Below are 27864 nucleotides of genomic sequence, written 5' to 3' on the forward strand. Positions count from 1 at the left end.
AATGCAAGGTTCTCGGAGCAGCTCTGGTTGTCCAGCTTGTGAAGTCTCCTTCTTACAGCCAATTTATTTGGTTCCTCTGGAGGGGGCAGTTCATATCCACTCCCTCTCCTGGAGCCTTTCCTTTCTCCATACCCTAAGAGGGAAGAGCAGAGTTGAACAGTGACAGGGAATTCCTGTTTTCTTTTAAATGCTCGTGCCCTCTTCTGCTTTTAAAGGTGTTTTGAAGAGACTCCTGCTCAAGGGAATCTTGGTGCCTGTGCGTTAAGGCAGCAATTAACTTTTAGTATTAGTGCTTGCAGTGAACTGTCTCTCCCTGCCTCACTAAAGCAGTCATTGACATTCAGTGGGAGTAGCATCAAACTTTATCGTAAAAATCAGCTTTGTTTGGAGCACCTTGATTTTTTTTGAAAGCTGCCTTCAGTTTATGTATATACACTGCTGCCTTCCTGGGAATTTCAAAATTCTTAAGGTGCCACCACCTTAAGCACTAGGTTGGACCTCTACATGGTGTTTTATTGGGGCAGAAATACTGTTCTCAAAAGTTTGGTTTGTTCAATTCAAGTTTTAAGATGGAAATGTCTTTGTAACAGATTATTTGAGTTGGACACTCTGCCATTGCACACCTCTCTATTTCAAGTACTTTTGCAATTAACATATGGCTAGGTGATAAAACAGGATGATCGATCTTTTATCCATAGTTGACAAAGTTCTTAAATGAGGTTTTCCTTCCAAGGCAGCATTTCGAAAAGGCAGGCAAAATAAACAGGTAGCGGAACTCGGAAGATACCTTTACACCTCTAAGTTTCACCTTTCATCCACTTGGGCTGTGATTTAATCACTGCAAATGCCTCTGCCCGAAAGCGAACTCGTTCTTTACAACGCGCGCTGCGTCTCAGCAAAGAGGAGACAGTCGTGGGGTCTCTGTTGCACACCCTAATGCCGTGACATCTTCTGGCTGTATTTCTAACCTCCCCCTCTTCCCCCCCCCCCCCCGGGAGGTTTCCTTTGAAAGCGAGGCATGCTCCCCTCCGAGGCTGACATTCAGCTCCTGCGTTTGCAATTTGAACGCTGTCAGCGCTCTCACATCTGGAGCGCGCGTGGGGAGAAAAGATACCGAGTTTTATTATTTAGATTAAATTGTGGAATTGCAGATTGATATTTTCCAGTGCGTTCTCATTACAGCCGCTGCCAGGGAGGCGGCGTGAGGGCTTTCAGGAAGATGGAGTGGCGCAATTACCAGGTGCGCGCGCCCATTAATCCTCCCTGGCTGGAGGAAGCTTCAGGTTCTTCTCCAGTGGCCCATTCGCAAAGCTATAAATATCTAAATTGTGTCAGCCGAGAAGTCACGCCGAATGGTGGCTCTTTTGGAGTTCAATTTCATGCACTGTTGCTTTGGTCTTGGGAGGAAAAGCTCTGGATTCTTTAGGAGAGGCTTGTTTGTAAACTTGCAAGAACAGAAATATCAAATATCGTGGAGGATTTCATTTAAGAGGCACACTCGTTTTTCTCCCAGGGCAGGTGACTGCAGGAATGTGGCTCGTCACACAGTTCAGCCTACAGTAAAATATCTGCGCTCCCTTGCTTTAGAGCTCCACTTTTTATTTTGTATAATCAAGACGATGGCTGAGATTTTAGGGGGTTTTCAAAAGGGATTTATGGCTTAGGGCCCAACAATCTCCATAGTACTTCAAACCTGAGTACCCTTGTATATTATCTTCGGTGGTGGAGTGTTCACATTGCATGTGGAGGCTCTATAAGATTTGGTCTAAGATAACATTTTGCAGTGTTCTTTAGTGTGCTTACTTAATTATTAAATATTCCTTAATGAAAATAATTCCAAAAAGAAATTTTCTATGCACAAGCAATAAAAAGAAATATAACAACAATAAAGATTAAAACTATTTTTAAAAGTATAGCAGTACACCCCAGTAATACCTTTCTTCTTATATATTCCCTTGCTCTCAATTGAAATATCTAAATTAATAGAGACATCTTCAGGTAACCTGTTATTTTTTCAAAATATGCCTAAGAACTCATCTAATAAGAGCACCTTGAGAGTGAATATAAATCGCTTCTTTGGGGGGGGGGGTAACACTTGACTCACACACAAACATATATTTTAAAATTCATTATAGTTTTCCTTTGTATGTGGTGAAATAAAGGGGAACCAGCACACATTCAATGAGTGTACAAAATATATTTTACTAGTTTACTTTAAAGGTCAAAAAATGATATCAAAGTCATTTTCTAATTCTTTTTTCTGTTTGGAGGTGTTAGAGTCATTGGAAATTCATACGACATTATTTGTAGAAGATTTTTTCCAGAATATTTAAGAATGTATTCCCCCCTCCCCATGTTGCAATTTCAAAACCTGAGAATTTTTGTTTCACTTTTACAATTACAGTAATTAACAGGATCTTAAAACAAATGCCCAAGGGCACTTTCATTCTCTGGGGAGCGTAGTACCCACACATTTATTAGTCAGTGAAAGAAAGGGCATGGCATACTTTGATTTGGATTTGAGTACAGGATATATGTATTGTGGGTATGTTATTTAAAAAGATAAGTGAAGGGGCAGATACAGGATCCAGGAACTTTTGGTATGGCTTTTATGAAGCCGCTGAGCATCTCCTCTCTCAAGGTACTTTAGGAACTGTCCAGCACCCAGATCAGACTAAAGATCATTATATTTAGAAGAAAGAGAAAACTTGTCAGTGAAAACCAGTCTTCTTTAAAATAGTTGCAAGTTGTGCAAAATATGAAAATTATGCATTTACACACTGTCTCTGGCTTTAAAAATCAGTACCTAACAGTTACCTACTTCCAAATTGAACCTATTGACTTCCTTAAAGGAAGACTGCAATATGTTCACATGTGGTATGCATCTGAAAGAGAACCTTGAAGGAATGCTGGGGAAGCTCCTTCTGCTTTCCTTTTTCTGTTGAGTAAGTTAAAGCAGTTTAACAATTTGAATTTAACGCCGTGTGCAGGATTTGGTGTGTTGGCATGTATGCGCGTGACTCCTATTCGCCAGCGCATAATAGTCACAGGCCAGGGCTGTTTAAACAACTATCTGTGTGAACATATAGGGGAAAATCCGTGCAGTCCGGCAGTGCCAAACCGACGAAAAACACTGGTGGACCCACACTAACAAACACTGAGTGTATCCCCAATGAAACAGAGGAGGAAAAGGAAAACCATTGTTGCCGGTAAATAACAAAAAGTAAACCTTGGTTCATTGTCCTGCTAGTGAGTAGCTCTAATGTCGATCTGTCAGTAAGGGTCCCCATGAATTTCCAGTGATGTTCATCACCTCCCTCTACTAGAGATGACAGTGGCGTGAGGACTCCCATTGCCAACCCTCGCTGCCTGCGCTTATGGAGACGTAGGCGACAGCGAGGAGTCCTGGTGTTTCCTACAAGGAGCAGTCTTGTTTCGTGGCCCGACTATGGAACAACGCCTACAGGGACTCAGCCTGCGAAAGGGACAGCTGTGCTAACTCCCTGGATGACTGTCACTATGTCACTCAACTCTGGCCACACCCCTTACCTCCAGAGGCAAAGAGGAGGTAGTTTCATCGTCTGGTCCTTAAACAAGTGTGTGACTGGAGAACTCGAGCAGCCCCTAAGCCCACTCTTCCCCTGGGGAAAGGGCAGTCACCATGTCACTTGCTTAGCCATTTCATGTAGACTCCTAATTTGGGAGAGCAGGGTGGGTCAGCTTTTTTTTTCTTTTTTTTTTCTTTTTTCTTTTCTTAAAATGGCTGAGACTTTTTGATTTCTGCTGTAATCAGAATATAATTTTAAGACATAGTATGGCCTCGCTTCAGCTGTTCTATCTGTTCTAAATTAACCTCAGTTTTTTTTCTTTTATACATTTTATCTGAAGTCAAAAAGGTACAATAGTAATACATACCCGCGGGGACAAGTCAAACAAGACAGCGTTACATAGAGAATGATTTAATATTGTCCCCTGCCCTCTCCTAATACTGAGTATGTGCCTCTAGGTAGTATGTGCCTCTCCAGTCATTTTCATTAGAGCCTCAATTTTCATCCAAGGATCAGGAGACGCAGCAAGTTCCTTTAGCGCCAGCGTAGCTTGCTGTGCTCACCCCTCTCCTTAGCTGCTTTCCTCGGAGTTGACCACACTCATCTAAAGATGTTTGGAACAAGTGCTTCCATTCATGGTAGCAGAAGACACTCAGCTTGCATCAGCAACTTCGAAAGGACTGTCAGTATCTAAGGGATCAGGAGGGAAGTCGGAAACATCCTTTCCTTTGCTATTACTCTCGTTCGTGTTACCAAGAAATACAGCGCCTTAGATTTACTAGCTACCAGGTGCTTCCCTTTGTTTTTGTCTTTTGAGATTCTTGCCCAACACCCTTGTAGCAGCAAAGCTGGTGAGAGCATTGCCTCTTCTGTGATGTTCAGATCCTGGGACAGCAGCACCCTCACCTCCACATATAGTGCTGGGTGGCCAAGCATTTTCTAGGCTTTGGAGTTCAGTAGAACAGTGACATCCTAATTCAGGTGTTATACCACCAGCAGCACTAGTGACAGCAATAGGAAAAATAATTGGTGACAGCAGCATTGAAGTTTTCACGTGCTGTGCGCTGTCCTGGTCCTTCACAGTGTTACTGTCCGTCCTCACAAGACTGCCACATATGCTCGCCACTGACAGCCGAGTGTCGTGTGTCAGTGCCCAGGCTGAGTGCTCTGCACACACCGCTCTGTTTCAGCCTCGTGATAACCCTCGATATTATTTTTATTCTCAAATGAAGAAAGAAACGCATTCTCTGTAGGTGATGCTATTAGTGCTCCACTTCTATCTGTCTCTTTGCATCTGTTTTAAAATTATATTGGGGTGAATTGGTTCATAGGCTCATGTAGGTTTCAGGTGTACGGCTCTGTGACACACGATCTGTGTATCACGTTGTGTGTTTACCGCCCAAATCAAACCTTGTTCCATCCCCATGTACTTGACCCCCTGCACCCTTTCCTACCCCTCCTTCCCTCTGGTAACCATCGTGCCGTTGTCTGCGCCTATGAGTTTTATTTGTTTGTCTTGTTAGTTCATTTGTTTCTGGGGTGCTTGCACCACCAACAGCCAGCAGGCCAAAGGAGAGCGCAGGGTGTCTTGGAATTTCCATCCCTGTGGGGGGAGCCCTTAATCAATGACTGCGGGTCACAGAGGCATAAATGTAAATACTTGAGCTCTTTCGCCTCCAGTTGAGACATTCAGAAGTGTGACCTACACTGTCACCCTGCACTTTTAGGCCACACGCGCTGGGACTCTTTTCCTTCCCAAGTCCCACTTTTCTACTCCCTAACCAGTGTTTCCTGGAAACGCGTCCTGTTCTATCACTTTTACACGAAGCCTTGTCTCAGAATCTCCCTTGAGGAAACCCGGACTAAGATATTCTCTAAATGTGAAATTTACTGGTAAAAACATCCAGCCTCTCTCAGTAAGTGACCAATGCGAGACTGATCCAAGGCTTTCCAGGCCCTCGTCTCTTGTCTTTAAGTAGTAGAGTCGATTGCAATCAATTTTTCAACCTTTAGCCCACCGATACCTATTGCACGTCTGTTTCATAACATGTTATATCTATAGCATGAGCAGAACAGTAAAGTTAGTGAATACTTGATATTTGTATAGCTGAGAGGCTGTTGACTTCTCTGGGCCCCAGTTGCTTCATCTGTAAAATAGGCACATTAATGCTGCCTGCCTCAGAGAATAAATATGAGAGCTAAGAAAATGATCCATGCAGACTGTTGTGGATCATATTTGGCAGTTACACTCAGTAAATATTACCTGTTTTAGGATTATTGATACATTTTGGGTGTCCAGTATAAACTATATAGTTTTTATTGATGTTCAATAAAAATGCAAAATTCCTATGCAAAGAACAAGAAGTGCTGTAGGCACAGAAACTTGAACTCCGAAGAAGAGGTAATTGACTGGAGCCCCCACTAGATGCCTGCCTGCTGGTTCTGTGTATCCCTTTAGCTTTGGCTCATCAAGAGCAGACCTGGGAGACATTTCTGCTAGACTCAGCACATCAGTTTAACGAAGATGAATGACATCGTGCTCGAAATGTATTAGCCGTAGCTGCCTTTTGCTAATTGCACAATTTGTAAATTTTAGTAGGAATCGTGCGGTCTTTTTTGAAGTAGTGTACAACAAAATGCGTATCGATCTGTCACTTTATTATTGTGAGCACCTCAGAGAAGGCATTCAATGTGACGACAGTAGCCAAGTGAACTCTTCTTCTAGTGCTCAGAAACGATTTCAACAGCAGTAGAACTGCTGCAATTTATATTCATCAAATTGCACGATTTGACTTATTTTAGAAAAGTTATTAACTTCTGAAGGGAAGTCTTCAGAAGCATTCAAATGAGTACAAGTTAGCGCTACTGGTATACATGAAGTTCATTTAAAAATATACTGCCAGAAACTATATTTAGCTATGGTATTTCTACAAAGATTAATTTCGACTTCATTCTGGAGGAATTTATTTTGTATTTATGAACGTCCATAGCCTCCAGTGTAAAGAATTATCACAGCATCTTTTACAATAATCTTTTTTTATCAAAAGGAGGGGGTTCTGGGGGGAAAAAAGAAACAAATCACCTCATTCTATAGTCTTTGTTTTTTCTTAATATGTCTTTATTGATTTCAGAGAGAGGAAGGGAGAGGGAGAGAGAGAGAAACATCAATGATGAGTCATTGATCGGCTGCCTCCCGCACGCCCCCTACTGGGGATGGAGCCCCCCAACCCAGGCATGTGCCCTGACCGGGAATCGAACCGAGATCTCCTGGATCCTAGGTCGATGTTCAACCGCTGAGCCACGCCAGCCAGGCTCATTCTGTAGTCTTGATAAGCCGCTTCACAAGTTAGCCCTGAGTTGGGATAGGTAGGATCTTACATTTATTTATTGCTCACAGGCTTATTGGAAGTGATATGAACAATTTCGAGACACTATCAATGAATAAAGTAACAATTAACTTACAATTAATTTTCAAAATACCTTAACAAACCTTTTCCTCCTCATTTCAACTTCTTAAAAATTATTGTTTTCTTATTACTAAAGTAACGGTCCAGTATAGTAGTAGTAGTAGTAATGTAATATTAGCTAAATAAAATGCATAGATTTAAGTAATTTACATGGATATACTTATTTAATCTTCTAAATAAACCTTTAAAGTAGGTATCACTATTATTCCCACATTAAAAATGAGGAAGTGGGATATATTTTCTAAGTATTAAATTACATATACATTTAAATAAACACATTATGAAACACCAGCATTAATTTTAACATGGTCACATTTAATCATGCTCACATTTATATTGAATGTATTGTCAATTTCTTGTTTTCATATGCACAAAGAATATAACATGGTAAAATCACATCATATTTCCCTAGCTGGTTTGGCTCAGTATTTAGAGCGTAGGTCAATGGACTGAAGTGTCCCGGGTTCGATTCCTGGTCAAGGGCACGTGCCTCTGATCACATCGATGTTTCTCTCTCTCTCTCCCCTTTCCACTCTCTCTGAAAAGCAATGGAAAAATATCCTCAGTGAGGATTAAAAACAAACAAACACATTGTATTACTTTTTAAAATCCATTAAAATTGGATTCTCGATTTAAAAAATAAGAAAGTGGCTAAAGAAGGTGAAGGGATTAGCTAAAGACCACATATGCATACCCCACGGACACGGACAATAGTTTGGTGAAGGCCAAGGGCGGGAAAGGCTGGGGTGGGTGGAGGTGAGCAAAGGCAGGGAGGGGATGGGGGCATCTGCAATAGTGTCAACATTAAATATTTTTAATAAAAAAAATAATTTCAAAAGAAGGAAGTTGAGATACAAGTAAATTAAGTAATTTGTTTGAGTCTAAACAGTTTGGAAATGGCAAAATGAGAATTTAGACCCAGACAGCAGGACTACAGGTCTAGCTTTCTTATTAGTATGCTGCTATGAAAATCCAAGCACCAGTTGGAAACCATAACTAACATTTGGTGTATAACTTTCTTTTCATGATTCTATGGCTCAGAGTGTTGTAAATGTCTATGCTTAGACACATAGAGGGTGCTCAGTAACTGATAGCTCTCCTTAGGCTGTCTCTCCCCTGTGCTTAAAGCTGCATGGAAATATGTGACAGGCTATTAAGAGCCGAAATAATCAATACTTACTGAACTCTGCATGCCAGGACTACCTTACTTAATAACAATTCCATAAAATAGGCACTATTATCCCATTTTACATATCATAATACTGAAGGAAGACTAGTTAAGTAATTTGACAAAGATCATGTATATACTATGTATCTGTTTTCCTGGTTGCCTATCTACCCGTCTGTCTGCCCTTCCATGCATTCATCTACCCAGTCCTCCCTCCTTCTTTCCCTCCCCTTCTCTCTTTTTCTCGCTCTCTCTCCTCCCTCCTCCCTCCCTCCATCTCCATCCCTACCTTTTATCTTTTTATCTAACTGCAGTTTTTAATTACACAAACACATTTTACAGAATTATAGGACTGAAAAAGAAGCGTCAAGTTCACTTTCCCTTAATAGAATTTTTTAAAAAGCAATAAACATTGTTCTATACACATATGGAAGAAATTTCCTAAATAAGAGAGAGACATAGTATAAGATGATAGTAACTTGGCACGTCCTTGACATTTACAAAGCAACTTCATGTACCTTCTCATTTGACTCTTACCATAATCTGTGGGGCTACTATTATTATTTTTCCCATTTCGTAGGTTAGATTTCATGTGTCTTAAATTAAATATATATTAAGCATAGCGTGGTTAATGAATATGCTGGTATCTTGCTCTTATAACCCTACCAATAAATCATAGCAACTGATGGAAGAAATAGGAAAATAATACTTTCGATATTAGTATTAAATTATAATTATATCATTCATTTCATTTGGTGAATTTCAAGAGGCTATAATGTGGCTTCTCTGACATAATGTTTGAACTCCTTTAGGCATTATAATTAGAAAGTCATCGATACATTATCGAAAATGTGAACGCGCTCCCATGGACGTAAAATAACTGTGAGAAATGGCAGTGGCTTGCTCTTTGTGATGTTTCACTTGCAGGAAATCGCTGTTGCCTTAGAAATCGACAGAACGGTGTTGGAGGGGAACTGATTTCTTCTAGAATACCAACACATTTTAGCATAGTTGTCTTGCAGTGCAGCGGAGCAGGAAGCCCTCAGAGCCACTCACTACTGCAAGGAGCATGTTGTTCTGAGCTTAGAACACCTTTCCTTTCCACCTCTTTAGAACTGTTTCCTCCTGAGAGGCTTTGAATGCCACTAAATTTAGCATCAGTTGGAGGCACGCCAGGTCAAGCACGTTACCGCTGTTCACAGTATTTTTGTGTGTACGTCTCTTATTTATTATGCCTTTCAAGTTATGGAATAGTCTTATTCACAGTAATAAGCCCACTTCCAACGAAACTTGACCAACGACTGATTTTTAAAGAACTTACACACATGTAACATGGGTTTGAATATATAACCAGTCATCAATCTTTGTCATTTTTCTGTCCCCATCATGTTGTTTGAGCCAGTGAGGATTTTGCTTGTTTTCTTATTTATGATTTTATACTTTTTTACAGGAAGGTGCATTTCAAAATATGGATTTTAAGAAATTTATCTTTATTGTTGAAAGTATTACAGATGTCCCTCTTCCTTTGCCCCACTGACCCCCTCTACCGTGCTTCCACCCCTCCCCAGGCCTTCCTCGAACTATTGTCTGTCCATGGGCTATGTGCTTATGCATATAAGTTCGTTAAAGGCCGGTAAGCCCTTGTCTAATCACATACATAATTTAACATCATGAAAATTAAATGTGCTCTTTAGGTGTCATGGTTTTATTTATTATTCTGTTTCCATTTTTTTTTTCTTTTACCAAAGATCCTGGAGAGTGTACGCTTTTGGTCTTGCCTATACCTTTATTATAATCCGATGTCATAATAAGATGAATCCTAATTTTCAAATAGCATCCATATATATTACTGTTAAGTACCAGTAACATAAATGTATCAGAAGCAACTTTTATTTAAATCAGATTTTAAATTATTTTACCAGAAATGTTACTTTGGGAATGTCTCTATAACAGCTTGTACATAATAAACATGCTAAGGTTTAATATACCTTTGCTTTCCATACTAATTTAATAGGAAAAGTAATGGGAAATTCAGACCATTTTCATGGTGACATCCAGAGAGAATCAGCCCATACTCTAATAGTTTACATGCTTCTATTGAAACCCGAGTGAGAATCCATAGGAGGGGAACGGAGAAGACTTAAGCTTCAAAGGTGGCAGATTTGAAATGATTCTGTGGCAACGGAACTGTGCTGGAGGGAAATTACTTGAAGCATCTTCTATAATTGTATCGCCTAGATTTTGCCATAGGAATTTCTGGATTTCCAGAAAGCATCATGACCTCAAACACTGTATCTTAATCGAGAATAAAGGTAGATTTGGAGAATTATTTGCCTACAATTTATGAGACATAGGCAAGTCTTAAGAGTTTATTAGACCCGGCACTAAGATATTTTCCTGTGTCTTACATCATGTTGGAAATAGATGGTTTGAGTTTACATACAGTAACCAGTTACTGAACATTAGTCTTCTATATCTAATAGACACTTAAAATATAAGGATTTATTTGTACTTTTAATCATAGGGAGAGTACCTGGCAGCCTACAACCTACAGTTAGTTGTCATTATTTGAATTGCATGGGTTTATTGTACAGGATCAAGTCCTTGAATAATAAATGAACCTAATCTATTGCCCAACACTCCCTGCTCCATGAGACTGCCCTGGAAAAATATGTTATCCTGTTATATTAAGACTTTCCAAAGTGAGGGTTCAGTCAAAGGTTTGTATTTGAATTCAGGGTAATACATTCCGTGCAGTTGTGTGTAGTAGTTAGGAAAAGATTCACGTGGAGAGGGGAAACTTCTTTTATGAGACTTAGTCACATTCAATCTATTTGGAGTAAGCTCCTAATACAGGCCTCTGTGTTAGGTGCTCAGGAAACAACAAGAAACAAGTAAGACATGAACACAGCCTTTGATTTCATGGTCTGGTAGACCTACAAAAGTGTAGTGAAGAGAAAACAGAAAAGATGCTCCAAGCAGTATGGACAAATCCAGAGGCAGGAAGGACAAGAAGAAATCTGCACTAAGTGAAAGGCGATCTGGGAAATGTTAGATAAGCTCTTAGGCTTGAATGCTAAACTGAGACTCGGTGATAGGCCAGATCATATCGACAATAGATTTGTAAGTGTTAATGGTGGTGGTGGCGATGATGAATTTAACTATTATTCTTTATGCCGGGTTGTTACTGTGCATGGTATCATTCCAAAAATCATGCATAGAGCTTGATCTTTAATATATCTTTGAGGGTACTGAGGCTCAGAAAATTAAGTGATTTTTCCCAAGGTCACACAGCAAGAAGTGAAAGGTCTGAAATTTTGAATCATATCTCTCTGACTTCAAAGACTGGACAGTGTGTCTCCTTTCGTGTGTGAGGAAAGCTAGCAATGGTTCCATATCATCATGGAGTGGATCAGATTTTCTTTTAACTCCGATGCCTTGCATTAATGAGGAAAATATGATATTCTGTTCATTATCCTTAAGCATGTTTTTACTTAACCTTTCCCAGTTTCCTGTGAGATGGGTAGTATAGATAACATCCAAGGAAACCCAAGGGAACTCAGCAAGTCCAAGTAAAAGAGCCAACTTTTAAAGCCTTTTGTTAACACCTCTTTTTCTCAGTGGCTGGAAGGGCAGTGAACGTGGATGAGGGAGGGTAGGCTATTCCTTGTGTAATCTGAAGATCCAAACAAAAGGAGAGTCAGCAGATGCCCCTTGATGTGGGAGGGAAGCTTTGATACAGTCTGCAGCGCGTCTCCCTGGAGCACACATTTGCCTCTGCAGTTGTCTCTCTTCAGGGCATCAAGAGGAGGCCTGACCACGTGCTCTAGGGCCACCCGCTCCACCCCTACCGTCCACTAATGTTACTGTGTAACTCAGCTCCCTGTCCCTACTCTCCATGACACGTATTTCCTGCCTTCTTCTATTGTTTGTCTCCATTTATGTAAGCACCGTGAGAGAAGGGGCCTGGTCAGTTTTTAGCATCAGTATATTCCCAGTTTCTAGCAGCACTAGAGACAGAGTCAGCCCTCAATATGTACTGATGGCCCGGCTGAGCATGGCTCAGCGGTTGAGCGTCGACCTAGGATCCAGGAGATCGCGGTTCGATTCCTGGTCAGGGCACAGGCCCGGGTTGCGGGCTCGATCCCCGGCAGGGGGCGTGCAGGGGGCAGCCGATCAATGACTCTCATCATTAATATTTCTATCCCTGTCTCTCCCTCTCCCTTCCTCTCTTTGAAATCAATAAAATATATTTAAAAAAAATGTTTTAGGAGACTTAGAAGCAAAGGAAAATAACAATTGCAGGCTTAAGGTTATTCATACTGATTGCCATTCCGTAAAGAGAGCACACTGAGGCTATTCAGAAATGGAGAATTAACTATTTTTATTAGTTTTAAAATGATAAATGTAACTATATAGGCAGTAGTTGACTTAGTGATGTGGTGATCAGAGCACTATCCCTACACTGTTGACTACCATGAGCTTGTCAAGAATATAAACCGAAGCGTGCTGCAGCTGCAGGTTACATCTGCCTGTGTGAGCGAAATTTAGTAGTGAAAGTGCCTAATTGCCATTTTTTCTTTTAATAACCAGTATAATTGTGAAAATTATTTGTCAATTTGGGGGGGAAAAACTATATCAATATAAACTTTGGAAAGTGGCTGCTTAATGCCTTTTGATAACTGAATTTTCTAATATAATTTTTCTGTTGGGACTTAGATTTTTATCTCGGTGCTGGTGATCTTTATATGCAGCTTTAAAATAAATTTTGGCAGTGATTTAGTCCCATGGTGTAATCTTATAAAACAAAAGCAAAACCAATGTAAATGTGGCTAGACCATTTAAAAATCAATATGTTATAATTCAGCCCATTTAATCACTTCAGATAAACATCTTAGGAACAACTCAGTTTTGTTTTCAGAGGAGACACAGTTTTCTAGATATGTGTCATAACACCACGTTACCTTACAACATCTTGTAAAAGGTGAATTCCAATCACATCCTTAAATCTATTGAAAATTCAGTCATAACTTTAGATTAGTGACTAAATATTGGCAGGTTTACAGAACTTGTATATAAACAAGACTAAAACGAGAGTGGAATAAGTAATTTTAGTGTGCCATTCACTTGCTCAGAGAAAATTCATTCATATCTTGTTAGGCCTTTTGAAGAAAATAGAAGTCTCAGAACATAATAGAGGAACTTATTTTTTCTCTTTTTGTTTGTTTCTAGTATAAAGATGGAAAACTTACTATTAGGAATTAGCCAGACTCTTCCCTTTCTCTCTTCTTTCTCTAATTATTTTCTCTTTTTCTTAGAAGGCACAGGATTTTCAAAATATTTTTTAAATTTTTTATTGTGAAATAATCATAGACTCACAAGGAGTTGAAAAATAGTACAGAAAGTTCCCTCGTACACATTACCTAACTTTCCCCAGTGGTAACACCTTAAATAAATACAGCACTTTATGAAATCCAGAAAATTGACATTGGCATGATACAATTAACTGGACTGCAGATCTTCCTTGAATTTCACCAGGTTTTGCACACACCTTTTATGCTATATTTTTCTGTGTTGTTTTGTTACATTTGATCACATATGTAAATCCATATAATCACCACCACAATCAAGAATCAGAACTGTTTCATCACAAAGGAATTTACAGGATGATTTTTAGAAACCGCAAGTGTGTCAAAGTCATTACTGTATTATACAGCAAGTATGTTTTAATTTACTAAAACTTAGTGATCATGTCTTTCAGGGATAATACTGTGTTTCTCTTTCTAGCTATGGTGATCCTGATGAGTTGCTGTTGATGAATGTGAAAGCATCCAACTCTTCTTGGCCCTATAAATATGTTGACTTAGATAGTAATATTTTGGTGTCTTCTTATGAGGCATTTGTTTTATTATGGAGATTTGAATATGGTGAGGTTACTAGGAGCAGCCTAGGTTAGCAAAAAGGTTGTGACCCAACTATTGACCCGACAGGGACATCTACTTAATTATCCCTCTAGAAAACGTGAAAAGTATGAAAATGAATGATAATCTCAGATTTTCTAGTACATTCTGAAGAGAGAAGATATTGGTTATCTCTTTTGGTTTCCAAAAAGGTTTCTTTTAGTGTCCTAAATCAGTCATTTACTAAATGATATAGCAATTGGCTATCCATTTTGAATGGACTGATGCTGCTGCTTATTTAACAGAGTAGGATATAGACAATGCATCTTCACTCTTATAGCGGAAAGACTATGAGAGAAATTCATCTACATGCCACACACTTGGCTGAGGCATGGTAGAAGGAAAACCAAGTGGTCCTTGACTTTAGTATGGCAAAGTAGGTAGAAGCTGGGGCTTGAGATTCAGAATTTCAGCTCTGACAATAATAGCTGAGGCCCCTTGGCCAAGATATGTAAAGTGCTCTGCAGGGTTCCTGGCATCTACCCACGATACACTCAGTATGCAGTGGCTATTATTAGTCACAGATCTTAAAGGCTGGTTGGTGAGGCAAATGATAAAACAAGGATCAATTAGATAAGATAAAGTAAAAAAGGGTGCATCTATTTAAAGGGGATTATTATGAGGAAGGAAAAGGGAACTAATATGCCCACTGTGTATCAGATACTGTGCCAGGTGCCTTACAAATCTTGTGTTACCCTCACAAGAAATCTGCAATACGGTAGATGTTATTATTTGCATTTAACAAGTTACTAAACAAAGACTGTATTATAATATTAAGTGAGTTGTTAGATGTTATTATTTGCATTTAACAAGTTACTAAACAAAGACTGCATTATGATGTTAAGTGAGTTGTTTGATAGTTATTGATTGGAATCAAAGTTTATATTTAGGCTTGGAGTATTGAAGGTTGAATTCATGAAGAAGATGACTTAAAAGTTAGATATGATTTGAAAAGGAAAAATAGAAGGGAAGTGTATTACAAGCTGGAACAGTGTTGTAAGTGAAGCCTTAGTGGTGTAAGTGGAAATGGCATATCTGAGGTCTAAACAGCTTAGTGATATCCGAACCATTGCTTTGTTAGAAACAATGGGGACAAGTTGCCTGGGGATTCAGGTGGGAAACCCTGAGGAAACTAGAGTCTAAGCAGGCCTTTATTTCTCTCCTCAGAATTATATGAGGCTTTTGTTAATATACAATGTCCACACCAAGATCTAGCAAAACGGAATACCTGGTGATATTACCCAGGGAATCATAGACAGCTGTCATAACTGGTCACGCAATAGGCAGGACTGAGACTGTATTCTGTTAAACAATTACCTATAGGGGTAACAAGAGGGTCGACAAGTCTACCATACAGCGAACTAGGTTGTAAATCAGGGCCTAGAGAATTTTCAAAAATCAGGTATATTCTACAGAATGAAGGCCTGCTCTAATGCAGCACCATGGACAGCTCAGAGATAGTCTTGTTTCTCTAAGAACCTGAAATTTAACACTGTGGTTTCATCTGCGGGCAACTTTCTCTTTGGCCTCACCAGCTCTACCCTAGAAGGGATAATTTTTATTTTTTTAAAAGGTCATCCCCTATTAATGCATGCCAATCTTGCCTTATCAGTCACTCAGCTTTCGTGTATGGTGACATGTCTGGTGGATGGATCAGGGTTTCCTTTGCAGAGTTGGCTTGGCTCACCAGCGTTGTTCATGAAGTTTTCTTTTATTCGATTTTTGCCATCTCTGGAGTTCTGTACTTCAAATGGGTTTATGGTGCTTAGAAGTTCCTCTGATGTTGTTATTGATACTTTCCCCCCAACATATCTTTATGGTCAATGGGGCATCAGATACTTGGTGTGATGACAACGGAATACACAGACCAGGTGGGAGGAATTAAAAAGGGCAGCAATTTCAAGATTTAAATCTCCAAGATTAATCTCCTATAACTTAATTCAGTATTCTAAATGAGTTTAATATATTTGAGGCCAGAATAGCCCATGTTTAAAAAAAAAAAAACCTCTGTTATCTGTGCTAAGATGCATGTTTTAGATAGTAGAGAACTTTTTTCGAGATGGCAGTAAAAGAAACGTGGAGAACTCTACTTTGTCCATCGGAGAATTAGAGTGTGTATACCATGGGATAACCGGTTAGTTTTTAATATCACTTTGGACCACACAAGATGCTGATTATGTTTGAAGAACAACTCCGAACCAAGTACCAGGCTGGGCCATGTTCAAGTCACAATTCATCTCTAACCTTTAAGGGTTTCTCAAGCACTGCTGCTTGTTCACTTTTACTTGTGATTTGCATTAATTTGCTCCCTGGCCTTTTGTAGATTGCCCTTGGTTGCCAGAAACGGAATGTTCTGTGTTAAGGAACATATGCCCTATTCAAAGTTACCTAAGCAGGGAGGAGAGTGTGACCAATTGCCTAGGTAATAGGTAGTGACAACAGAGATATTATTGTAGTATAAATGCATTAAGTTTTTCTTTGCTCAGTGGGTGTCATATCTGAAAGCCCGGCTGGGACACACCAGATAAGACAGACTGAGAGGGGATAGAATGCCAATGACCTCGCAACTAGAGGAAACCAAATGTTGAAGAGACATACCCCAAAAGCAGCCATTTGAACTTTCAGGGTTGGATTACATGGAACACAGTGATAAATGTTACTGAAACAAAAACCGTGATTTCCAGCTATTGCCAACTCTGAAAAGTTAAATACCAGAAAATTCCAATAAAATATTATAAAATCCATAATTTCCTATAAGTTTAATATTTGCTTAATGAAAATAGAGAATTCTAAATTATATATATGTAATCAGATATTTCTAACACCATGAATTCTAAGCAATTTTATGCCAATTTCAGTTAATATCCTAATTATATAGAACGTACTGTCTGAAATTCATGACTAAATTTTAGTATTAACATTTGGTCCTATGTATTTTGATTTGTACCATTTATGTGTATAGTGATGATAACTGCAAATTAGGTGCCCATTAATATTAATAAGGGGTATATTTTAATTGAAAATTAAAGTTAGATATTCAAGATAAACTAAAATATTCAACTTTATATTTTGTGTGAACCACTTTTAAGTAGCTAATAAAGCATGCATGTAAACAAAAGTAAGCAACTTACCAGAATGATTATGGGAACATCATTTATTTTCCCAAAGCATGAATTTTTCAAACATGCCTTTTACTACTGTTTTAAGAAAGAAATCATTTCCATATATTTGCATGTAGATCACTGTGAGTCTCCGAGAATTTTCCATAAGCTATTTTTTATTACTGGTATAACTGACAGCTCTAGTGTACTCTTGATTTGGAAAGTTGTACAAAAACACATCTGTAGCTTAACTGACCAAGGATACCTTTTTGGTTTTAGAAATGCGGATGCGAGTTATTGGAGTCCTCAGTAGGAAAAAACCTGATGTATTTCTCTCTGCTCCCCATTGCCATTCATGTATTTCTCTTCCTTTCCTCGCCTTCTATTCAGTGCAGATGCACCCACTCCCATCATCTGTTTGCTCAGTTATCAGAAGTCCTTGATTTAGCATCGGTTAATTCAATAAATATTTATTGAGTACTTACTATGTGTCAGGCGCTAGTTTAGGTATTTGGGATACATCAGTGAACAGAAGAGCAAATATGCATGCCTCTGGCTTCTCAGGCAGCTCAGACATAAGAAATAGGTAAATGTTATAGAGTGTTAAGAGACGACGAGTGTTATGGAAAAGAAAAGGTAGAGCTTGTGGTGTGCATTCTGATTTTAAGGGATCAGGACGGTGCTCTCTGGGAGAAGGGCATGTGAGCAAATACAAAATTGAGGCAAGGCGGTGCATTATGTTAGGTATCTGAGGGGGGATCGCTGTGCCCGAGGGAACAGGCAATGCACAATTCCCAACACATCTGTTCGTCCCCTCTTCCTGGCACTTTTATTTTGCCTGTGGCTAGAGGGAAGTGAGAGAGGTACAGGAGGGGATATTAGCAAGGTGATGGTGGACCTTGGAGGCCATCGTAAGGACATTTTTGTTCTTTCTCGGTGAGACGGGAGCCAATGGAGGATTTTATGGAGAACAGCTAATACATGGATGAAAAGGATTACTCTGAATGATGGGGGTGGAGCTCAAAGCAAGGATGCATTTTAGAAGGTTGTTATGGTAAGTTGGGCAAAGGTGGTGGTGGCTCGGACTAGGGATAAGAAGCTGTCATCTTCTGAATATACAGGGTGTCCCCAAAAATTTATATATATTTCAACAGTTGATTCTATTACATTTTGAAAATTAAACATTTTAATAAACACTGCTTTTAATTACTCAAAGTGTGTATACATTTTCGGGGGGACATTATTTGACAGTGGAGCCAACAAGGATTTCCTGATGGATTGGAAAGAACTATGGAGTAATAGTAGAGTCAAAACAGACATGATAGGCTGCAGGTAGGGTGGGTGATTTTTTTGGAGGGGGACAGATTAAGTGTGAGACATCTGTTAATATTCCAGTGACTATATGAGTAAGCAGTTGGATATATAAGTTTAGAGCTCAGGAAAAAGGTCTAGGTTGGTCCTTTAAATTTGGAAGTTGCTGGGTTAGTGGGAATGCAGATTGGTGCAGCCACTGTGGAAAACAGTATGGAGGTTCCTCGAAAAAATTAACACTGGAGCTGCCTTATGATCCAGCAGTTCCACTTCTGGGAATATATCCAAAGAAACCCAAAACCCTAATTCGAAAGAATATATGCACCCCTATGTTCACTGCAGCATTATCTACAATAGCTAAGATATGAAAGCAACCCAAGTGCCCATCAATAGATGAGTCAATAGAAAAAGCTGTGTTAAGACATTGGTCTGGGGAAGGCCTGGCGGTGGGGTGGATGCAGGGTGGAGGGGATCAATGGGGGAAAAAGGGGACATCTGTAATACTAAAGATAAAATAAAAATTTAAAAAGCTGTGTTACATATATACAATGGAATATTGCTCAGCCATAAAAAAGAACAAAATTTTACCATTTGTGACAGCATGGATGAACCTAGAGGGCATTATGCTAAGTAAGTCTGTCAGATAAAGACAAATACCATACGATTTCACTTGTACATGGAATCGAAACAACAATATAAATGAACAAACGAAACAGAAACAGACTCATAGATACAGAGAACAGACTGATGGTTGCTAGAGGGGGTGGGGGACTTGGTGAAAAAGTGTAGGGATTGAGAAGTACAGATTGGTAGTTACAATATAGTCACAGGGATGCAAAGCACAGCACAGGGAATATAATCAATAATATTGTAATAACTATGCATGGTGCCAGGTGGGTACTGGAAATATAGGGGGGACCACTTTAAAAATATATGACTGTCGCCCAAGCCGGTGTGGCTCAGTTGGTTGAGCATCATCTCGTGCACTGAAAGGTCACTGGTTTGATTCCTGGTCAGGGCACATACCCAGGTTGGGGGTTCAATCCCCAGTCTGGGCATGTGCAGGAGGCAACCGATCAACATATATATTTTTAAAAGCATATGATTGTCTAACCACTATGCTGCCCACCTGAAACTAATACAAAGTAGTAAAAAATAAAACAAAGTAAATTTGGGAGTTGTTGGCATATGATAACTTTAAGAGCTACGAGACTGGATGTGAGAACCAAGGAAAAAGTACAGATGAAAGTAAAAAGTCGAGGACTGCCTGGCCGGGCGTGGCTCAGCGGTTAAGCATTGACCTAGGATCCAGGCGATCGGGGTTCGATTCCTGGTCAGGGCACATGTCCGGGTTGCGGGCTCAGTCCCCAGTCCGGGGCCTGCAGGAGGCAGCCAATCAATGACTCTCTCATCATTGATGTTTCTGTCTCTCTCTCTCCCTCTCCTTTCCTCTCTCTGAAATCAATAAGATATATTTAAAAAAAAAAAAATTGCTCCTGATATTAAAAACAAACAAACTCGAGGACTCAGGACTCCAGCCTTAAGAGGGGGGTCAAAAGGAGAGAAGGCCGCAGAGCAATGAAAGGCAGTAACCAGCAGGGTGGGAGGATGGCCCAGGGGCTGTGGCGCCCTAAAATTTAACCTTCCAAGTCCGAAAGCCATATTTGGGGGCCCATTTTACCATGTCCTGCCCTTCTGATAACCATCCCCCAAGTTTCAAGCTGTGAAATCAAAAAGGAGAAAGCAGTGTTTGTTGAGACAGAGCATGCTGATGATTCCAAACGGTATTCCGTGGAGATGCATAACTCACTCGTGCGATGTGGACACAGAGCTCATAGGGGAAGGAACTGGGGTTTGCTCCGGGAATGACCCAGGTTGGCGCGGATGCGGTGCCCCTGGTGTAGGTGTCCTTGCCGTCCATCGCTGTGGCTGAATTGGTGGCAAGACTCCTTAGGAGGAAAGGAAAAATCGTCGTGAACATCTGTGTCCACGTAGCCGAATGAAAGCCCTCCGGCGAGGAAATCTAGTTAATGGAGCGTCTTGGAAAGAGCCCTGAGTGGGACCCGGGGCACCTGGATTCCAACGGTGTTTCTGTCGCTGGCCGATGGCCTTAACTTCAAAGCGATCATTAAGCTCCTGGTGCCTTCAGATCCTCATTCCACCAAAGAAGCAAGATGAAATATTCCCCCTTTTCCGCCTCGCCGGAATGTTGCGAATTGAAATAGAAATGTGTGAGAAGTGCTTGAGATGCATAACATCGGGTGGGGTGTTTTATTCATGAATTCCAGGCAGCCGAAGGGGTTTGACCGGGATGGAAAGTTGCCTCTTTGCACATTTTTTTGGCAGAATGACATTTCTGTCACTGACCCACGCATTTCCGCAGCGTGCTACCTACTCCGATCTGTAAAACAAACAAGAAATCAAGCTTGCGGATAAGCATGACATCTATTTACTTTCTATTATTTCACAATCACCGTCGGTCACCTATCTACTAATTCAGTGTGTGTTCATTAAACACATACACAGCCTCAGTTCCTAAGTGACGGGGACAGAGCTGTGCATTTTTATATTCTGCTGGCATTTAAAATGTTCTTTAAAACCATGATCTCCTTTGCTCTCTCAGTTCCATGACGGTGATATGACAGACAGACTTCTCCCTATTTTAACTTTTATGTATTTACTGACTTTTTTCCAGGTTTATTGAGACATAATTGACATATAGCACTGTGTAAGTTTAAGGCATGCAGTGCGATGATTCGATACACATGGACACTGAGAAATGTTTACCACAATAAGGGTAGTTAGCAATCCAGCACCTCACTTAATTACCATTTTGTTGCTGTTGTTATAATGAGAACAATAAAGCTCTACTCTCACAGCACCTTCCAAGTATATACCCTGATGTTGTACTTGGAGCCCCAGAAATTATTCCTCTGATAACCGAAAGTTTGTTCCCTTTTACCAAGATCTCTCGCATTTCTCCCAACCCTTAGCCCCTGGAAACTACCATTCTACTCTCTGTTTCTCTAAATTAGACATTTACAGATTCCACATGAGTGAGATCCTACAGTATTTGTCTTTCTCTTACTCCATTCTGAGGAATGCTCCCAAGGCCCATTCATGCTGTCGAAAGTAGCAGGATTCCCTTTTTACGGCTGACTAATATTCCATTGTATGTATCACCTCATTTTCTGTATCCATCCATCCCTCAATCGACACTTAATTTGTTTTTATGACTTGACTCATGTCACTAATGCTGCCGTGAACACGGGAGTGCAGACATCACATCAATATTGGTTTCATTTTCTTTGGATATATATGCACAAGTGAGATTGCCAGATCATATGGTAGTTCTATTTTTAATTTTTTTTGAGGAACCTCCATATTGCTTTCCTTAGCGGCTGTACTAATTTACATTCCCACTAACAATATGCAAGGCTTTCCTTTCCCCCGTATCCTCACCAGCATTTGCTACATCTTGTCTTGCTGACAGTAGCCGTTCTAGGAGTTGTGAGGTGATATTTCACTGTGCTGTGAATTTGCATTTCCCTCATGATTAGAGGCAGTGAACACCTTTTAATATGCTTGTTGGTCATTCATATGTCTTCTTTTTGAATAGAATTGTTTGTTGCTTTGCTATCAAGTTTATGAGTTACTTATATATCTTCTATATTAACTCCTTGTCAAATATATGATTTGTAAATATTTTCTTCCATTCCATAGGTGTGTGTTTTTTTCAGTTTGTTTGTTTATTTTGCTGTGCAAAAGCATTTCAGTTTGATGGAGTCCCACTTGTTCATTTTTGCTTTTGTTGCTTGTGCTTTTGGTATCATATTAAAAAATTCATTGGCAAGACTGATGTAAAGGAACATTTTCTCTATGTTTTCTTCTAGTTGTTTTATGGCTTCATGGCTTATATTTGAGCCCTTTCTACATTTTGAGTTATTTTTTTTGTGAGTGGTGGGAGATAGCAGTTCAGTTTCATTCTTTTGCATAGCCAGTTTTCTAAACACCATTTATTGAAAAGACTACATTTGCTTCTGTTTTTTTGTTTTTTTTTTAAATATATCTCTATTGATTTCAGAGAGAGGGAGAGAGATAGAGAGAAACATCAATGATGAGAGTCATTGATCGGCTGCCTCCTGCACGCACCCCACTGGGGATCAGGCCTGCAACCCGGGCATGTGTCCTGACCGGAAATCAAACAGCGATCTCCTGGATCCTAGGTTGCCACCCCCGGCCAGGCTACATTTGCTTCTATTGATCATTGTTGACTCCCTTAGTCAATATCAGCTGACCATATATTTGTGGATTTATTTCTTAGCTCTCAATTTTGTTCAATTGGTCTATGTGTCTGTTTTAATGCCAACACCATCCTGTTTTGATTACTGTAGCTTTGTAATATAGTTTGAAATCAGAACGTGTGATGCCTCAAGTTTTCTTCTTTCTCAAGATTGTTTTGGCTTCTTGAGTCTTTTGGAGTTCCATACGAATTTTAAGATCGTTTTTATTATTTCAGTGAAAAATGCCATTCGGATTTTGACAGGGCTTGCATTGAATCTGTAGATGGATAGCACAGTATGGACATTTTAACAATATTAACTCTATGATCCAAGAACATGGTATATCTTTACATTTATTTGTATCTCCTATTTCTTTCATCAATATCATATAGTTTTGGTATATCGATCTTTCACTTCCTGGGTTAAATTTATTCCTAAGTATTTTATTGTTTTTGATGCAACAGGATTGTTTTCTTTATTTTTTTCCCCCCAGAAAGTTCACTTTTAGTATACGTAAGTAACAGATTTTTGCATGTTCATTTCATATCCAAGAATTTACTCAATTTGTTCTGTAGGTCTAACAGTTTTTCCCTGGAGTCTTTAGGATTTTCTGTATACATGATCTTGCCATCTGACACCCAGTGAAGGTCGCTATGCTGCACAACATGGCCTTTGGCTGACTTTAGTATGAGCATGAGGTATTTTCCATAAAATGCATAACACCTAGAGGAAAATGTGATCTAAACGATTTAATGATCAAATATCATGAAATTATCTTATTTTTAGAGGGCTTTTTTTGTTGGTATAGACCTCCTCTGATTAGTAAATCATTCTAGCAATACTTGATGACAGTGGTGTTTCCCAATGTGGCAATCAGGTAATGTTGTGGTATGCAAATCTTGAAAAATTCTACATCCATCATGATATGAACAAATTCATTTTTATTTGGTTTGACAGGCATGTAGTCTTTTTTTTAAAATTTATCTTTATTGTTGAAAGTATTATAGGTGTCCCATTTTTTCCCAATTGACCCCCTCCACCTCGCTACCACCCCCTCCCCAGGCCCTCACCCTGTTATTGATTGTGTCCATGGGTTATGCTTATATGCATATAACTTCTTTGGTTAATCTCTTCCCACCCTCCACCCTCCTTCCCTCTTTCCTCTGAAATATAATCATCTGTTGCTTGCGTCAATGTCTCTGGATCTATTTAGTTCGTCAGATTCTTTTGTTCATTAGCTTCCTCTTAAAGAAGACCCTTCAACATTTCCTGTAGTGCTGGTCTGGTGGTGATGAACTCCTTTAGCTTTTCCTTGTCTGAGAGCTCTTTATCTGACCTTCAATTCTAAATGATAGCTTTGCTGGGTAGAGCAATCTTGGTTGTAGTACCATGTTTTTCATCACTTTGAATATTTCTTGCCACTCCCTTCTCGCCTGCAAAGTTTCTTTTGAGAAATCAGCTGACAGTCCTATGGGTGCTCCCTTGTATAATTAATTGCTTTTTTCTTGCTGCTTTTAAGATTCTCTCTTTGTCTTTAACCTTTGTCATTTTAATTATGATGTGTCTTGCTGTGGGCCTCTTTGGGTTCCTCTTGTTTGGGACCCTCTATGCTTCCTGGACTTGTAAGTTGATTTCTTTCCCCAGGTAGGGGAAGATTTCTGTCATTATTTTTTCAACTAGGTTTTCAATTTCTTGCTCTCTTTTGTCTCCTTCTGGCATCCCAATAATACAAATGTTGGGCCTCTTGAAGTTGTCCCAGAGGCTCCTTATACTGTCTTCCTATTTCTGGATTCTTTTTTCTTTTTGCTCTTCTGGTTGGGTGTCTTTTGTTCCTCATGTTCCAAATTGCTGATTTGATTCTCAGCGTCCTCTACTCTACTGTTGATTCCCTGTAAATTATTCTTCATTTCAGTTCGTGTAGCCTTCATTTCAAATTGGTCCTTTATTATGTCATTGATCTTCTCAGTTATTTTCTTAAAATTCTTACTAATATGGTTGAGCATCCTTATAATCAAAATTCTGAACTCTGTATCTAGTAGCTTGCTTGGATCTATTTCATTTAGTTCCTCTTCTAGAGATTTCTTCTGTTCTTTCCTTTGTGACATGTTTCTTTGCCTCCACATTTTGGCTGCTTCCAGGTGTTTGTTTCTATGTATTAGGTAGAGCTGTTATGTCTCCTGGAATTTGTAGAGTGGCTTTGTGTAGTAGGTGTCCTGTGGGCTCCAGGGGCTCAGCCTCCCCAGTCACCTGAGCTGGGCCTTCTAGGTGCTCCCCTGTGTGGGCTGTGTGCACTGTCCTGTTGTAGTTGAGCCTTGGTTGCTGTTGGTGTCCCTGGGAGGAACTGACCCCCAGGCCAATCGGCTGTGAGGACCAGCTGCAACTACAGCAAAGAGCTGCAGTGCCGGAGACACCCCTGTGGAGCAGGATTTGCTTCAGTGGAGCTTTGGTGTTCACCAAGTGCGCCCCTTGAGTGTCACTCGTGGATGTGGTAGGGTTGTAACCCAGCGTGGTCGAGTCTGACCACCAGGTGCGCTGTCTCTGGGGCCTCCCAGGAGGTGCAAAGTCAGCCTGTGCCAGTGCCTTGCCCAGGGCCCCCCAGCATGAGCTACACAGCAAACCGTAGGTGGCTGCTCCTTGTGCTGGGCTTGGAGGTGCCCAGGAGAGGCCAAGCCATGAGCCAGTGCAGCTGCCGCTAGTGCCAGGCCTGGGGCCGCTGATCAAGCCGTATGGGGCCCGCTGCTGCTTGTTTGAGAGATTTTAGGAAAGTCCCAAGCATGAGGCTCGAGAGGCCACTTGCACAGAAAAGCCCCTGGAAATGGCCTGGATGAGCTGCAGGTGGGGAGGGGCGGGGCCTCCGGGAGTCACGGGGCGGGGCCACAGGTGCGGGTCAGGTGCTGGCGACTCAAACATGGCGCCTGCCTGCCGGCTGTGCGGGGAGGACTCGCCACAGGAGCCATGGCCTCCGCCAGCCCTTCTGCCCGGGAGGAAGCCGCCCTCCGCCTCCCGCCCGGATCTCAGGCAGGTTAGTTCCCCCCCGAGTGTCCCAGGTCCCTTCAGGCCGCTGCCCGGCGCTGGGCTCAGAGGGAGCGTCCGAGTGAGTCCGCGCGCGGCCCTTTAGAGGAGCTGCCGGGGCTCCCGCAGCCTCCGCGACCCTCAGGGACAGTCCCCGCTGGGTTCACAGCCGGAAGCTGTGGGGATTTCTCTTCCCGGCCCTGGAGCCCTGGGCTGGGGGCCTGCTGTGGGGCTGGGACCCCTCCCTCCTCCGGGAAACCCCCGCCGCCGAGATTCCCTCCCGGGTTTCCCCGCAGCACCGGATGTGGGCCGGCGGCCTTGTCTCCGGGATCCAGCCCCGCCCCGCCCGCGTCTCCCCCTCCTCCCGGTCTCGGTGCTGCCTCAGCTCCCTGGTTGCGGGGCTTCTGTGCAGCCGGGTCTCAGGAGGCTCTGAGCGACGGTGGTTCTGTGTTTAGTTGTGGTTTTGATGCGGCTGCGGGAGGGGCGGGTGTAGCAGTTCCCTGCGCCGCCGGCTTGTTTTCCCTCAGGCATATAGTCTTAATTTCAGAGTCTGGCCGCGCTGGTTGCTATATATATGATGTTGAACTTGTCGCTTACCCTTTCTAAACATCAGTTACCTTACCCTTATAAGAAAGATAATAAGACAACTAGCACCTATTTTAAACAGCAGTTTGTTCAGTTACCCATCAAATATATACCAGATATTGTTCTGGGTGATTGATTCCAGTAGCAGATCATAAAGAAAAAGTTCTTGTTCTCAAGGATATTACATTCTAATGAAGGAGATGTAAAAATGACACAATTTTTGGATGCTGGGAAGTCCTGTTCAGAAAATGAAAGTGGGCAGTGTGGTAGAGGGTGACTAGAATGAGAGTTGGGAGGTAACACTAGAAAAGTCAGAGAAGAGACTCTTGAGAAAATGACATTTGAGAAGGTACCTGAACACTGAAAAGGAGAGAGACATCTAAAGAACATCCAGACAAAGGGAACAAAAAGTGTCAAGCTTTATAGCAGAAATCATCTCGGGCAGTTGGAGGGATAGCATGAGAGGTATTTGGTGATAGAGGAGATGGGTGCCAGGAAATGAGAGATCTGGCAGGTGTCAGGTGACGTTCAGTCTTCTAGGACATCGTCAATAGTTTGGAATTTTTTTTTCGGAAATTAAATTGCAGGTGATTAGGGTTTTTAATAAGGATTGTGACGTGATATGAATTTGGTGTAAATATATTTGTTTTGGACGGGGCATGCATTATGGGAAGTTTTGTAAACCTAAAAGAGATTATATACATCAAATGCTTCGTGTGGTACCTGGCGCATGGGAAATGTTAAAAACCAAAATGTATCCATTGATGTTAATTATGGCATTGATGATGGTGGTAACAGTGTTGGTAAGGGTGGTGCTGAGGATGATGGTGATTGCATTTAATTCCATAACCTTCTAAAAACCTACATTTGACCTGCAAATCTAAAAGTATATGTAGCAAAACACAGTGATCTGCTCTTATTTCTTCACAGCTTGGTCCAGTTTTGAGTGATAAGCAAATTGTGTCAGCCTACAGTGTCCCCGCTCCCTTGTTAGAGCCCTCCACTAAGATTACAATGGGAAAGACTTCTCTGACTTAGATGTCACTGAGACCTCAATGAGAAGAGCAAAACTAAAGCCCAAGGTGTGTGTGTGGGGGGGGGGGGGCAGTTTAAAAAGACTGAAAGGGTTCTGGGAACAAAAACTGTCCTTTTAAAAACTGAGGAAGAAAGGATAGAAGGGATGCTCCTTTTCACATTCTAGCCAAGCTCTGAAAAGAAAAGTATTGTGTTATAGGTTAATAACTCTTTGTCACTGCAGCCACTTGCCGATGGCTAACCTTTAAAATGGCACAAATCCATTGGCTTCAAAATCAGAACCAAGGAAATAAACTGGGACAGAACATTTCCTGTAGGAAATACCAATTTCCCACCTAAGTTTTAAAAATTTAACTGGAAATTCAGCAGGAAAGCCGATTGTGGTGTTCTTTAT

General features: G+C 40.8%; 1 protein-coding gene across 5 annotated transcripts in view; it reads left to right on the forward strand.

Moving 5' to 3' along the window:
- DMD (dystrophin) overlaps positions 1-27864 on the forward strand; it is a gene marked incomplete at its 3' end in the record, with an annotated part of 1946774 nt that overhangs the window by 1023744 nt on the left and 895166 nt on the right. The window lies entirely within an intron of this gene.

The sequence above is a fragment of the Miniopterus schreibersii genome (assembly GCF_964146895.1).
Source record: "Miniopterus schreibersii genome assembly, chromosome: X".
NCBI classification, from domain to species: Eukaryota; Metazoa; Chordata; class Mammalia; order Chiroptera; family Miniopteridae; genus Miniopterus; species Miniopterus schreibersii.